General features: G+C 48.8%; 1 protein-coding gene across 1 annotated transcript in view; it reads right to left on the bottom strand.

The window, feature by feature from the left end:
• Positions 1-14,649, bottom strand: part of LOC310966441 (C-type isolectin Sp-CL4-like) — a 301,712-nt gene extending 287,063 nt beyond the window's left edge. The window contains exon 1 of the mRNA XM_083940170.1: positions 14,640-14,649. The gene's annotated coding sequence lies outside the window, so the exon portion shown is untranslated. The remainder of the gene's footprint in view (positions 1-14,639) is intronic.
• Positions 14,650-14,916: the final 267 nt, after the last annotated feature.

Raw genomic sequence — 14,916 nt, 5'->3', positions numbered from 1 at the left:
GGATAATGGAGGTGAAGCAGACCAGAACTCAAACAGGAGGACGACGCTGTCAAAATGTGCTAAAAGCTAAATTACAGCTCGAGGATGCAAATGTTTAATATTCTTGAGACTCAACAGGAACATTATTACGTCCGTGCAGAGTTCAGTTTGATGTCTTACGCAGTTTCATAAAGTGTTTATTTTTGTCACAATATGATTAAAGTTTACAACTGTTCATTGAGCACATATGGAATTAATTTAGCTTTTATATAATAAGTACTACAATAGAGTTGGTAGAAGGAAACCTGATTCTAAAGGAATGGGAGAGTAAGGGCGCCCTCCCACTGTGCCTCCGCCCCGTGTCCCGTGCTTTAGGGTCCTTGTCCCCCCCTCCAGGCCCGTTTGTACTCACACTACCTGGGCCTCGGAGAATGCTTCTTGCTGCCTATACGTCATCACGCCGTAACACGTCAAACGCATTGATGACGTCATGGCGATGCGTGGCTTTGTTTCCAGATCTTTCCGTAGACCTCAGAGTTTTTGTGCGTCTTGTCGACTGTTTTTGAATCTTTTCATCGACCAAATCTGCAGTAAACACTCCACCTCTGCATCACACCAACGTGAACCTTTCACCGCCATTGTTTGAAATGTCCGCGCATGGTCCCTCCTTCTTTTTTCTACGTCCCAACAGGCGCACAGGAAATGACCTCAGAACCGCCGTAAGTCTCGTGCTCGTACACGTGCGCACGCTCGTGCCCGTACACGTGCAAACGTGCTTTACTAAAGCCCACCTCTCCCAAACGGGCCGTGGACGGCAAGCGTGCCGCTCCTAGGCGCGGTGCGGTTGCACTCACACTGGTCAAAGGAACCAGACTTTAGCCGTGAAACCTGTTTGGGCACGGTACGGAGGCACAGTGTGAGTGCGCCCTAAGACACAGAGAGTCAGAGAGGGTAACCTGAGGAGGGAGGTTTTTCTCTTGAAGTGTGGAAGTGAGTGTGGAAGTGTCTATGTGGGATGGAAGGCCCTAAGAATAAAATTGGGGATGTCCCAACAAGCTTTTTGAACCAATCACTGTTTGGCAATGTTATGTAGAAGCCTATGTGAAAAAGTCATTCATGGTCACTGTCCTCTCTATCTATCTCATCACAACTGTCTCAGCGTAAATCCTGGTGAGGTGTGAGACTTGCTGGGAGGGGAGTCGCCCTGTATGCATCCTTTACATTAGCACAGAGGAGATCAATCGTCCTGTTGTTTCTGGTGGGACAGTCTGCAACCTGGTGAAAAGCAGCCAAAGTAGAATCCAAGGTGCGTGATTAAAGTCCCCAGAGATGATCATAAACGCCTCAGGGTGCTGAGTCTGCAGCCGTGCAGTGACTTAGTGGATCTTGTCACACAGCCTGGTCTCACCAAAAGGCGTGTGAATGACGCTATTTCTCTCAGGCCATCTCGCGTATAATTCATGATTTTTGCGTGTCATTTCACGCCATGTAGTCTCAATTGACTTGCATTGTAGCAAGTGGTGGAGCTTTCTGTCAGAGGGTTGTTTTTAAATCAATATTTCATGTGAAGGATGGCTGAAATAATGGGCGTGAAATGCCCTAACCCTGACCCTAACCCCTAACCCAGATCCTAACCCCAACCCTAACCCTAACCCCAACCCTAACCCTTACCCTGACCCTGACCCTAACCCAGACCCTAACCCTAACCCTAACCCTGGGGAACTACGGGCGTTAAATGACACGCGAAAAGCTTAATATGCGTAGACATGCACGCGAAAAGTCATGCAAGTCATGAAAAGTGGCGTGCTATTTATACGCCCTCCCATGAGACCACGTTGTGTAACAGGCACTGGCTGCGTCCGCTCTCAGAGGGATGTAAACACAGACAGGGTTGTTGCACTTTGAGGCCTATTGCTACTATTTACATTGATACAATAAAGACAATATATTCACTCCTATATCACTGTATCCAAATAATGTGATGCTCATATTCTTCCGGCACCTCGATTTGGATAATTTTCATCAACCGGCCCCGATTCCAAGTTAATTGCGGAGCCCTGCTCGAGACAGACATCTGTGTTTTCTGTCTCTGTGCCAAGCTGCTCCTCAGGCAGCGGCACGTACCGCTCAGACGACCAGCGTTCAGCTAATGGCTCCTCAAAGAGTCCCTCAAACCCTCCTGATCTCGGCTCTGTAGCTCTCTGTCGTGCTAACCTCTGAGCTAAACTCAACGAAATGCAAAGGGTTTGAAGTGAAGTGCTCAAATATTCACTTTCATTGGGAAATACGTCACAGTAAAGACGCTAAAGACACTACGAGTTTCACAGGGACGTTGAGATAAGTTTACCTGGAGGCTGCATCACTTTCAAACCCTCACGGACAAACTCACAAAAGCATCGTGCTGCAACTAAATCTGCACGAATAAGACGAAAGAAACCATGTTACTCTCAAAGCTCCTGCAAAGGGTGGAAAGCACCCAGAGGCCGAGCAGATAGTGTCTCCCCTCTGTCTCTGTTACGGCACCGCTTTAAATGAGGTGAGGTGCAAACATGTGGACGACACCGCCACCTTTTTATGTATATAAGGGATCAGGGCGAACAGCCACACGCCGTTACAGTGAAGTTATTATTAGCCTCTGCAGGAGTTGGTGCTAACGAGGCACATTTATTAACCCAATCATGTTTGTTTACAATAACTTCCTGCGTCAAATAAATACAATTCAGCGAGGGCGAGGAACCCATGGATGCACATTTGATTCTTTCATTTGTCATAAAAAACAACACTGTGACTGAGATTAGGATGGAGATTAAGGGCGCACTCCCACTTTTCCTCCGTCCCGTGTCCCGTGCTTTAGGGTCCTTGTCCCCCCCTCCAGGCCCGTTTGTACTCACACTACCCGGGCCTCGGAGAATGCTTCTTGCTGCCTATACGTCATCACGCCGTAACACGTCACACGCATTGATGACGTCATGGCGATGCGTGGCTTTGTTTCCAGATCTTTCCGTAGACCTCGGAGTTTTTGTGCGTCTTGTCGACTGTTTTTGAATCTTTTCATCGACCAAATCTGCAGTAAACACTCCACCTCCGCATCACACCAACGTGAACCTTTCGCCGCCATTGTTTGAAATGTCCGTGCATGGTCCCTCCTTCTTTTTTCTACGTCCCAACAGGCGCACAGGAAATGACCTCAGAGCCGCCGTAGGCCTCGTGCTCGTACACGTGCGCACGCTCGTGCTCGTACACGTGCAAACGTGCTTTACTAAAGCCCACCTCTCCCAAACGGGCCGTGGCCGGCAAGCGTGCCGCTCCTAGACGTGGTGCGGTTGCACTCACACTGGTCAAAGGAACCAGTCTTTAGCCGTGACACGTGCTGGGGCACGGGACGGAGGCACAGTGGGAGCAAGCCCTGATACATTGTATGTATATAAATGTGATATATTCGTTAATGCAGTTATTAGTTTTAAAAGCAGCCTTTCAGGTTCATGTTTCTGTTAAGGATAGGCAGAGACCCAGGAGCAGAATGAGACATGAGAACAGCCGACAGCCTCAGAAACACGGATATGCACCGACCTGATGTCAAGTGGACCGGGCTGAGTCCACTGCAGGTCCTTAATTTCAATATCTCTCATTTAGGCCGGAGGTTCTCCAAGTTTTCCAGAGACTTGAAAGACGCTTTTCGTTTTGTAAGCCAAGACACCACAGACACATGGGTAACAATGAGATGTTACTCTGAGTGACACATTGATTCATTTATTCACATCACTGAAAACAGAAAAAACCAGGAGGGAAATAAATAAATCAAGTCAAGTTTTTCAACGATTAATGAATTTGTCTGCGTGTTTTCATTTTCATGAATCAGCTCAGCTCGATCCATCTAAGTTGGTTCCCACCCAACGTCTATTTGGGTCCGTGTCTTTGTGACATTATCCACAACCAGGGACAGAAAAAAAGACCAGCATGCAATGCAGCTGCAACAGGTGGTGTTGCGAGTGGATGGGGAAAGCTGCAGGGAGGAGCAGCTTCACCAGAAGGCGTCATTACTTCAACCACAAGCTGATGGGATCTCAGAGATCCCCCGGGTGGGTTCTTGGTAGACGACATCCAGGACCCGGTCCCAGACTGTGCCCCCCCGCCTCCTCTGTGTTCCTGAACTGTCCGTCAGACTGTCTCTGTACTCGTCTTCGTGCCTCTCTTCACACATCTCCCGCCCGCGCTCACCCACACATGTGGAGAAGACGTTTTGACATTTCCGTGGCGGTGCGGGCGCCGCTGCGTCGTCATTGTGTGAAAAGAGGCCAACAACAGAGCGAGAGTGGGTCCGGGCAGAGCTCCCACGCAGAGATCCGGTGGGGAACCGCAGCCGTGACCTTTCTGCTCCCTCACAGCGGACGGACGCAGCGGTGGTAACGCCACGGCGATGACGGAAAGACGATGAACAGCTCTCAGAAAATCCATGTGGGGGAAAAAGGACAAAAAAAAAATCAAAGGACCCCCGAGAAGCTCTGCATAAAAGAAAAGTGCTTCCTTTCAACCCTCACAATAACCAGGCGAGGGGACAACATCCACGCGCAGCGCTTTCACAGAAAGGTTATCAGGACTTCACAACACTCCGCCCTGATCGGCTGCAGGGCGTCCATTAAAGTGTGATATAGCAGCGCCGATGAAAGCGTCCGCGGAGCGCTCTAAATGCTAACGTGTTATCGTGACTCCTGCTTCACCTCTGAATATGAGACGTGAACTTCCAACACCTCTGCTTCCACCTTCAGGGTGTGTCGGGATTCACAGCCAGTCATTAAAACCGGGGCGCCGCACGTGAAGGTTTATTAAGGAGGTTTACGCGGCGAGCTTCAGAGCAGCGTGGGAGCCGCAGGGGAAACCACCAGGAGGAGGAGGAGGGGGAGGGGGGGAGCATGTGTAGGAGACAATTGAGGTTGTTTGTAATGATTTCTGCAGGTTAAAGTCACATGCACGCTTAATTCCCTGTATAAATGATTAATAAGTGATGAATCTCGTCATTTTTATTACCTTTTGAGTCGTCGTCTCCCTGTTAATGACCATAAAATCCGTTTCAACATGACTCATTGATCGTCCCTCTGCTGTTTAATAATAACTGATGATTGAGGTGTGACCACGTCGATGGTTTACAGCAACATGCGGAGAGTTAATGGTGCAGACGCTGTAAATATCCACACACACGTCGTCTTTGCATGAGTGGCTGCTGCGTCCCGTTAAAGAGCGCTATTCAGTGGTTATTCATCGCTGTGTTAAAAAGTTATATGTACGTGCTTTGTGACTGTTTACGTATTTATTATGAGGTCATGATTAAAAGTCGTTAATCTGGGGGAGAGACAGGAGGACGTGCAGTAAAGGGACGAGGTAGATCATGTTTTACTCGTGCGTCTTATGGAAACGATCCTCTCGCTGCTGTAATTCTGCACATTTACAGCTTGTTTTGCAGTGAACAATACTCTCATCTCATCTCATCTTCAGCCGCTTATATGGGGTCGGGTCTCAGGGGCAGCAGCTTTAGCAGGGGACCCCAAACTTCCCTTTCCCGGGCCACATTAACCAGCTCTAACTGGGGGATCCTGAGGCGTTCCCAGGCCAGTGTGGAGATCTAATCCCTCCACCTGGTCCTGGGTCTTCCCCGAGGCCTCCTCCCAGCTGGACGTGCCTGGAACACCTCCCTAGGGAGGCGCCCAGGGTTCATCCTTACCAGATGATCCTGAACCACCTCAACTGGCTCCTTTCAACACAAAGGAGCAGCGGCTCTACTCCGAGTTCCTCACGGATGCTGAACTTCTCCCCCTCTCTCTAAGGGAGACTCCAGACCCCCTCCTGAGGAAACACATTTCACACGCTTGGACCTCGACCTGGTTCTTTGGGTCCTGACCTGGACCTGGTTCTTTGGGTCCTGACCCAGCCTTCATGACCACAGGTGAGGGTAGGAACCAGGACTGAGCGGTGGATCCAGAGCTTTGCCTTCCTCAGCTCTCTGTTCATCACAACGGTGCGGTAGCGCTTTGGGTCATGAATGAACAATAATAGATACTTAAATATGAAACGTGCACATCAAACGCAGTGGCGTAGCTCAATTATCTGGGGCCCCCTGCAGATTCCAACCATGAGGCCCCTCGCACAAACCAACACAGGACCACGTCTCACTTTGCAGATTTAAATTCCACTTTCCTTGACACTATGTTACATTTATGTTTGTTGTTTACCAAACAATGAAAATCTTTATGGCTCGGGCTGCCCCGCTTTATCCGGGGACGTATGTTTGTGTTCACCCTGCTCGTTTCTGTGTTTTTACATTCAGTGTGGAGAGCGGCAGGAGGCGGGGCTGATCCACTCAGACAAGCACAACGAGGCACACCTGGTTCCCATCTCCACCTGATCACCTGCTCCATAAGAAGCTCTGACTCCACTCCTGTGCCAGATGAGTCCGTCTCATCGGTAGAGCTTGTCGGCAGCGTTCTCTGCGTCTTGGTAACTCGTTAACATTTGAAGATTATCTTGCCCTAACTTTGTTTTTGTCCTCCTCGTCAGCTCGGTCGCCTCCAGCCTCCAGCCGCCTGCCTCCATCCGCCTGCCTACGCGGACACCTTGTGTTAATCCCTTTTGGACTCTTTCTGTTAATTTTTGGACTTTGTTAATAAACTCCTGTGTTCATTCACTCAGTCTCCGGCTTTTGGGTCCTCCTCCCTGACGATCCATAACAAATATGTGTTCATGTCTGTTCAGCAGCTGCAGGTTCATTAAACGCAAAGGGCTGATTTCTACCAGCGCTGACCAACACACACATTACAGAAAATACTTTTATTAATACAAAATGTAGTCAGCACGCACACGTACAGTTACACAGAATATAAATAATCCAGGCTGGGCCTAAGGCTGCGTCAGGACGGGCAGGTAATGTCTAAACAGTGTCTCGTTACCACGACTACGACTGATTCAGGTCTTTACTAATTCACACTGCAACATTCATCATACATCACAGTTAACAAGGCTTTAGACTTTTTCTTCTCCTCTTTTTTGCTGTGTCTGCTTTTTCAAAATTCTACCAACTAACGAGCACGAGCGTGCGCACGTGTAGGAGCGAGCAACGACCACGATGATGATGATGTGTATTTATAGACAACTGTTCCTGCAACAGACCTTTAAAAAGATGCGCCAGACGGTTTGCAGAGGTGGAGTGTTTACTGCAGATTTGGTCGATGAAATGTTCGAAAACAGTTGAACAAAAGTCTCCAAGGGGTGATGACGTATAAGGGAGGGGGGACAATCACCCTAGAACACGGCACGGATCATCTGGGTCGAGTGTGATTGTGCCTAGATCCCCATAGGGCGCCCTCCCACTGTGCGTCCGTCCCGTGCCCCGTGCTTTAGGGTCCTTGTCCCCCCCTCCAGGCCCGTTTGTACTCACACTACCTGGGCCTCGGGGAATGCTTCTTGCTGCCTATACGTCATCACGCCGTAACACGTCACACGCATTGATGACGTCATGGCGATGCGTGGCTTTGTTTCCAGATCTTTCCGTAGACCTCGGAGTTTTTGTGCGTCTTGTCGACTGTTTTTGAATCTTTTCATCGACCAAATCTGCAGTAAACACTCCACCTCCACATCACACCAACGTGAACCTTTCACCGCCATTGTTTGAAATGTCCGCGCATGGTCCCTCCTTCTTTTTTCTACGTCCCAACAGGCGCACAGGAAATGACCTCAGAACCGTCGTAGGCCTCGTGCTTATACACGTGTGCACACTCGTGCTCGTACACGTGCAAACGTGCTTTACTAAAGCCGCTCCTAGACGTGGTACGGTTGCAATCACACTGGTCAAAGGAACCAGACTTTACACATGCGTTTGTGTGGATGGTCCCTAACAGCAGCGTACGACTGTCCAGTTCTGCCCAGTTCTGCGGGGCCTCTGTCCGCAGCTGCTCACAGCGTCGCTGCTTCACAGCACACGGATGCTGCCCAGGGTTCGAAGGTGGAGCTTTGATAGTGCAAACCAATAGAGGAGCTCAACGTGGGGATCCAGGCGTCCTGTAATGAATCCACTCAGGCGTCAATCCTCACCAGGGTCCACTCCACCTAAAACCTGCTGATCCCATCATGGGAAAAGTGCTCAGCTCTGCAGCCTGTTGAGACTTCTCTTACTCTCACACTCTTTTTGGACGTGTCTCCCACAAGAAGAGGCCGACACTGGTCAGCCTTCAGCAGCGTGCACGCCTTCAGGTCACTGTCACTCCTCCCACTGGTCCAGATGGCCAGTTCTGCAGCGTGGAGGCGGATGATCTGCAGGCTGACGGCCGTCCAAAGCTTACAAACACAAAGTGTTTGCTGATGGAAGGGAGACTGTGACATGCTCTCTAATGTTCTGAGCATTTGGAGGAGACGCTTCGTTTGATTAGTGCGCTGTGCACGACTGCAGGTTCTTTCTCTCAAAACCACCACAAAAAGATGCAAAATGACTAAAAATAGATGCAAAACCACCACAAAAAGATGCAAAATGACTAAAAATAGATGTAAAACCACCACAAAAAGATGCAAAATGACTAAAAATAGATGCAAAACCACCACAAAAAGGTGCAAAATGACTAAAAATAGATGCAAAACCAGCACAAAAAGATGCAAAATGACTAAAAATAGATGCAAAACCACCACAAAAAGATGCAAAATGACTAAAAATAGATGTAAAACCACCACAAAAAGATGCAAAATGACTAAAAATAGATGCAAAACCACCACAAAAAGGTGCAAAATGACTAAAAATAGATGCAAAACCAGCACAAAAAGATGCAAAATGACTAAAAAAGATGCAAAACCACCACAAAAAGATGCAAAATGACTAAAAATAGATGCAAAACCACCACAAAAAGATGCAAAATGACTAAAAAAAGATGCAAAACCAGCACAAAAAGATGCAATATGACTAAAAATAGATGCAAAACCACCACAAAAAGATGCAAAACCACCACAAAAAGATGCAAAATGACTAAAAATGGATGCAAAACCACCACAAAAAGATGCAAAATGACTAAAAATAGATGCAAAACCACCACAAAAAGATGCAAAAAGACTAAAAAAAGATGCAAAACCAGCACAAAAAGATGAAAAAAATCACATAGATACAAAAACAATTGCAAAAACATCCAAAACAGCTAAACAGGACGTAAAGTGGCCCAGGGGCCCGCCGGCGAAGAATAAGACCCCAGAACCGCCTCACCTCCCTAAACTAACTCAACTCACCACTGATGATGAAACAAATCACTGATGCATTATTTAGACATTGGCCTTGTTACAGTAAAGGTGATGCTTTTTACTGGTTCGCTTCCAACTGGGACTAAAAACACAGCGAGTGCGGGGGAACCACTGCCTGGAGAACGCAGCGTCCACCTCCTCCTGCAGAATGATTCCCCTGCACGAGTTCCTTCCTCTGTCCTTTGAGCTGTGGCACCGTTTCCACTCCAGGAGCTCCGCTGGTTTTCTAATTAACAACAAAACTGCAGATACTTGTATTCAAAGGTGTTTAGCCCTCAGATTTCAGATCAGTGTTAAAGAAGAAGCCCGACTCACTCTGATGTGCAGAGAATTTAAAACAGAACCCCACATGATCTCATCTTGTTCAAGTGTGTTGTTTTGAAAATGTTGAAAATAATTATTGACGTGTCAGTTCTCATCCAAGAGGCTTCATCAGGACCAGGACCAGGCTGGGACTGGACCAGGACCAGGACCAGGACCAGGCTGGTCAGATGCGTACATGAACTGATGAAGCCTCTTGGAGTCATTTTAAGTCATTTCAGATCTTTTTGTGGTGGTTTTGCATCTATTTTTAGTCATTTTGCATCTTTTTGTGCTGGTTTTGCGTCTATTTTTAGTCATTTTGCATCTATTTTTAGTCATTTTACATCTTTTTGTGGTGGTTTTGCATCTATTTTCAGTCATTTTGCATCTTTTTGTGCTGGTTTTCGTCTATTTTTAGTCATTTTGCATCTATTTTTAGTCATTTTACATCTTTTTGTGGTGGTTTTGCATCTATTTTCAGTCATTTCACATCTTTTTGTGCTGGTTTTGCATCTATTTTTAATCATCATGTCTCCCTGCATACCTTCCTCCTGTGCTCATTCCCCGTGCCCAGTTTGTCTCAGTTCTCTCCGTGTTTTCCCTTTTGTTCTCTGCACCCTTTTAAGTTAGTTTATTAAATCTGTTAAAACTGTTTCTTGAGTTCCGTGTCTGCATTTGGGTCCAATCTCTGTGTATTCCCCATCACCTCCCGTGACAATTGTTGTCTCTATGTGGTCTTTTGTGTCATTTTGCGTCCTCAAAGTCAGTTCTTTCCTCTTCGTTGTTTTTTTCTGCAACATTTTATGACTCAGGGCCCCTGACCTTATGGGCCTCTGGGCCTGGGCCCGGCAGGTCGTTTAGTGATCCATCCATACGCTGGACTCTTGATCAAGTCCAAATCCAAACATAGTGAAAAGCTGCAGCTTGATTATGGGTCCTGACTGTTCAGAGCAGTGGCAGAGGCAGCACACGTGTCGCTGACGTCAGAACTGGAATCCTGTTTGGTGCGAGGGGCAATTATGAATCTAAACTTAGAAACCGCTGAGCCTACAGTGGACGAACAGATGAAAGAAGATGAGAGAAGGAGGGAATTAGTGAGGGGACAAAGACAAAATAAAAAGCTCAATAAAACACGTCCTCGTCCTCTTTCGGCCGCAGCAGAATGGGAACGTGCAAATGATTGTAATTATCTTTTATTCCAAACATCACGCTGCTGCAGCTGATGACTCACAAACTGGAGCTTCCTGCTTCTCATTTAGTCTTTTTTAAAGTGTCTCCGTGTGCACGTACAGCCCACTGAGCCTGCGGTCCGTCACCGTGGATCCACCGCCGTGTGCTTTCTGTAAAGAAGACATTTCCTTCTCCTCAGGTGACGCCGTACGTAAAGATCAACCCCGACAAGCTGCGTCTGAATCATGACTACAGCGAGAACAATAGAGTTTGTGTTGGGACTGCCAGCAGCTATGAGGGCGCCCTCCCACTGTGCGACCGTCCCATGCCCCGTGCTTTAGGGTCCTTGTCCCTAAAAGCCCACCTCTCTCAGACGGGCCGTGGACGGCCAGCTGGCCGCAGTTAGACGCGGAGCAGTTGCACTCACACTGGTCAAACGAACTAGGCTTGACCCGAAAAACCTGTTTTGGCGCGGTGCGGAAAGGACAGTGTGAATGCGCCCTAAGTGTCTTCTGAGCTTTCCCTGACTTCAGATGTCATCAGAATGACCTCATATGTGAGGAACCGTAAAGGAAGCCATGACACAGTCACACGAGGGGGAGGAAGGATGGAGGAGCGACACGAGAGAGGTCTTTAAAAGAGAACGAGTGTGTTTTTTGTTCAGGATCATCTGGTAAGGATGAACCCTGGGCGCCTCCGTGTTCCAGGCACGTCCAGCTGGGAGGAGGCCTCGGGGAAGAGCCAGGACCAGGTGGAGAGATTAGATCTCCACACTGGCCTGGGAACGCCTCAGGATCCCCCAGTTAGAGCTGGTTAATGTGGCCCGGGAAAAGGAAGTTTGGGGTCCCCTGCTGGAGCTGCTGCCCCTGAGACCCGACCCCAGATCAGAGGCTGAAGATGAGATGAGATGAGACTCTGCCACCTGTAGCTAAATGCTAACGTAATTTATTCCTCCTCAGTTTCAGATCCCACTCCTGCTGGAACAAGAAGCTTTTATTGGTATTTTGTTCACAGTAAAAGTGCTGAAAGGTAGAGTGAGTACAAACGGGCCTGGAGGGGGGGACAAGGACCCTAAAGCACGGGGCACGGGACGGACGCACAGTGGGAGGGCGCCCTTATGATCAGCAGCTGAGGAGGGGAGGAAGGGAACGACGCCACCAGCAGGTCGACTCCTCCTGAGGGTCAGCGTCAGAAGAGCTGCTCCTCCACCAGCTTCACTCCAACGCTGCACCCCACCTCTCCTCCTTCCTCACGGCGGTCTCTTAAAGAGCAGCTTTGTTACTTAATGCATATGCTACCGTCTGGTCTCTGGTCCTCTGCGTGTTTTTCCTGATGTGCCTCCTCCTCCTCCACCTCCTCTCTGTCTCCTGTACAGTCCGTAACACTGTGGGTGGGTGTTTTAATTCTAGCTGAGTGAAACACATCTCTTTCTCCTCATTAGTTCAGAAACACTCTGCCGTGCCTTGGAGAGGCTTTTTTCTCCTGTTATCGGGAAGTCGTGTCTAAAAAAACGAGGCTTCCCGGCGAAGCGGCACGGAACAAAGCATCGCGTTAGCGTCTCCTCATCTGCTGCGGGCTAATAAGCAAACACACTACTTAGTCGGAGTTGTATCTACATGACAGCGTGCCGCCTTATTTCAGATGTCTCTCTTCCATTAGAGCATTTACTTAGGCATCACCCCCCCCCCCACACACACACACACACACACATCCCCTTATCTGTTCCTCCACTCTCTCCTCCCTTTAAATAGACTCACTGCTTCACTCCATTACAGACGCACCTCTGCAGAACTTCCCTCACATTAAAAACACTGACAAATAAACTGGGTACATGATGCTCCACCCAATTACACACAAGCAACCTCTACAGACGCACCTCTGCAGAATGCAACTTCTCATCTTCAGCCTCTTATCCAGGGTCGGGTCTCGGGTGCAGCAGCCCCAGCAGGGGACCCCAAACTTCCCTTTCAAGGAGATCTAATCTCTCCACCTGGTCCTGGGTCTTCCCCGAGGCCTCCTCCCAGCTGGACGTGCCTGGAACACCTCCCTAGGGAGGCGCCCAGGGTTCATCCTCACCAGATGATCCTGAACCACCTCAACTGGCTCCTTTCAACGCAAAGGAGCAGCGGCTCTACTCCGAGTTCCTCACGGATGCTGAACTTCTCCCCCTCTCTCTAAGGGAGACTCCAGCCCCCTGCGACCTGGTTGTTTAGGTCCTGACCCAGCTTTCATGACCACAGGTGAGGGTAGGGACCAAGATTGATCGGTAGATCGAGACCTTTGCCTTTGCCTGGGGGATCCTGAGGCGTTCCCAGGCCAGTGTGGAGATCTAATCTCTCCACCTGGTCCTGGGTCTTCCCCCGAGGCCTCCTCCCAGCTGGACGTGCCTGGAACACCTCCCTAGGGAGGAACGCAACGTCCCTCACATTAAAAACTATGTCAAATAAACTGGATGCATTCTCGTTGATTCTCCACCAAATTACACACAAACAACCAAGTTCAGGTGTTTTTGGGATGTCGCTGTTTCGTGGCGCTGCAGGTGTGATCCATGACGGGCTGCGTTCAGTGTCAACACGTGTTTCTGTTGCTTCGTCCTGATGTCGTTCTGTGTCAAACATGCTTTGATTGTTTTTTAATGTACACCTCGGGAAGCACAGCTGCTCTGAGAGGGAGACATACGGAGAGATGTGACATAAAACAACAGAGATCGCTGCGTAACGTTTGTTTGCTCCGGGCACTTCCTGCTGATGGTCCCGCGGATCGACAGGTGGTCGAAGGAACACGGAGGACTGCTAACAAACAAACAAACAAACATGGATTCAAACTATTTCACATGATTCAGGTTCTGCAAATGTTTTATGACACATAAAATGCATTCAACACATGTTGGTGAGAAACTGAACGGTTTAATAACTCCGTCTTTGCAGACGAGCGCTCCTTTGTCCACATTTGAACCCAAATGTCAGAGACTGCATCTCAGAGACGGACGTAGCCACCGTGACGTCACCTGTTGGTCTGTGGACGACCGTTCTGAAGCCGGGAGATTGGCTTTTGTGCTGACGCCATTTTGGTTTTTTGAAACCAGACCAACTATGTTTGGATAAGAGACGCTAAGCACTGCGCTAAGCTATATGCTAAAGACGTCCATCTTCAGCCTCTTGTCCCTGTCGGGGTCGTGGGGGGCTGGAGCCGATCCCAGCTGACATCGGGCGTGAGGCGGGGTCCACCCTGGACAGGACGCCAGCCTATCACAGGACACATAGAGACGAACAGAGACAGACAACCATTCACACCTACGGGTGATTTAGAGTCATCAATGAACCGAACACCTGCACGTCTTTGGACTGTGGGAGGAAACCGGAGAACCCAGAGAAAACCCACGCAGACACGGGGACAACATGCAAACTCCACAGAGGGATTTGAACCAGCAACCCTCTCACTGTGAGGCGACAGTGCTGACCACCACACAGAAAATGCACCTGACATGAGTCGTTCGATGGGTTTCAGGTGAGCCGGTGGTCCAGCTGCTGGCATCGTCTGCTGCAGTGACACAGAGCTGGTAGCACTAGCTAGCTAACGTTAGCTTGGTTATCTACGTGCAACTGAACGCGGATGAAGACCAGTGTTGGTAACCTGAACTGTAACTAAGTAATGAGTTAAAGTTACTCACTACTTGTTCTAAAAAGTAACTGAGTTAGTATCTGAATTACTCTGTTATTAAAGTAACTAGTTCCCAGGGAAAGTCACTTTTGCGTTACTGTTAAAAAAAGTTGCTTTTTGTCAAAGAATTTGGGTTTTTCTGAGCAGTTTTCACAAGACAGTTAAAATCAGTAGAACAGGCAGGCACTTGTACATTCATTCATCTTCATCTTCAGCCTCTTGTCTCTATCGGGTTGCGGGGGGCTGAGCCGATCCCAGCTGACATCGGACGTGAGGCGGGGTCCACCCTGGACAGGACGCCAGTCTATCACAGGACACATAGAGACGAACAGAGACAGACAACCATTCACACCTACGGGTGATTTAGAGTCATCAATGAACCGAACACCTGCACGTCTTTGGACTGTGGGAGGAAACCGGAGAACCCGGAGAAAACCCACGCAGACACGGGGACAACATGCAGACTCCACAGGTCTTCTCTCTCTAACAGGTGGAACCAGGTGCATCTCATCCCACTAATCAACCTCTCCATATAACCAC

Source organism: Echiichthys vipera, assembly GCF_963691815.1.
Source record: "Echiichthys vipera genome assembly, chromosome: 1".
Lineage (NCBI taxonomy): Eukaryota > Metazoa > Chordata > Actinopteri > Perciformes > Trachinidae > Echiichthys > Echiichthys vipera.
This window is presented reverse-complemented; position numbering and strand designations above follow the sequence as displayed.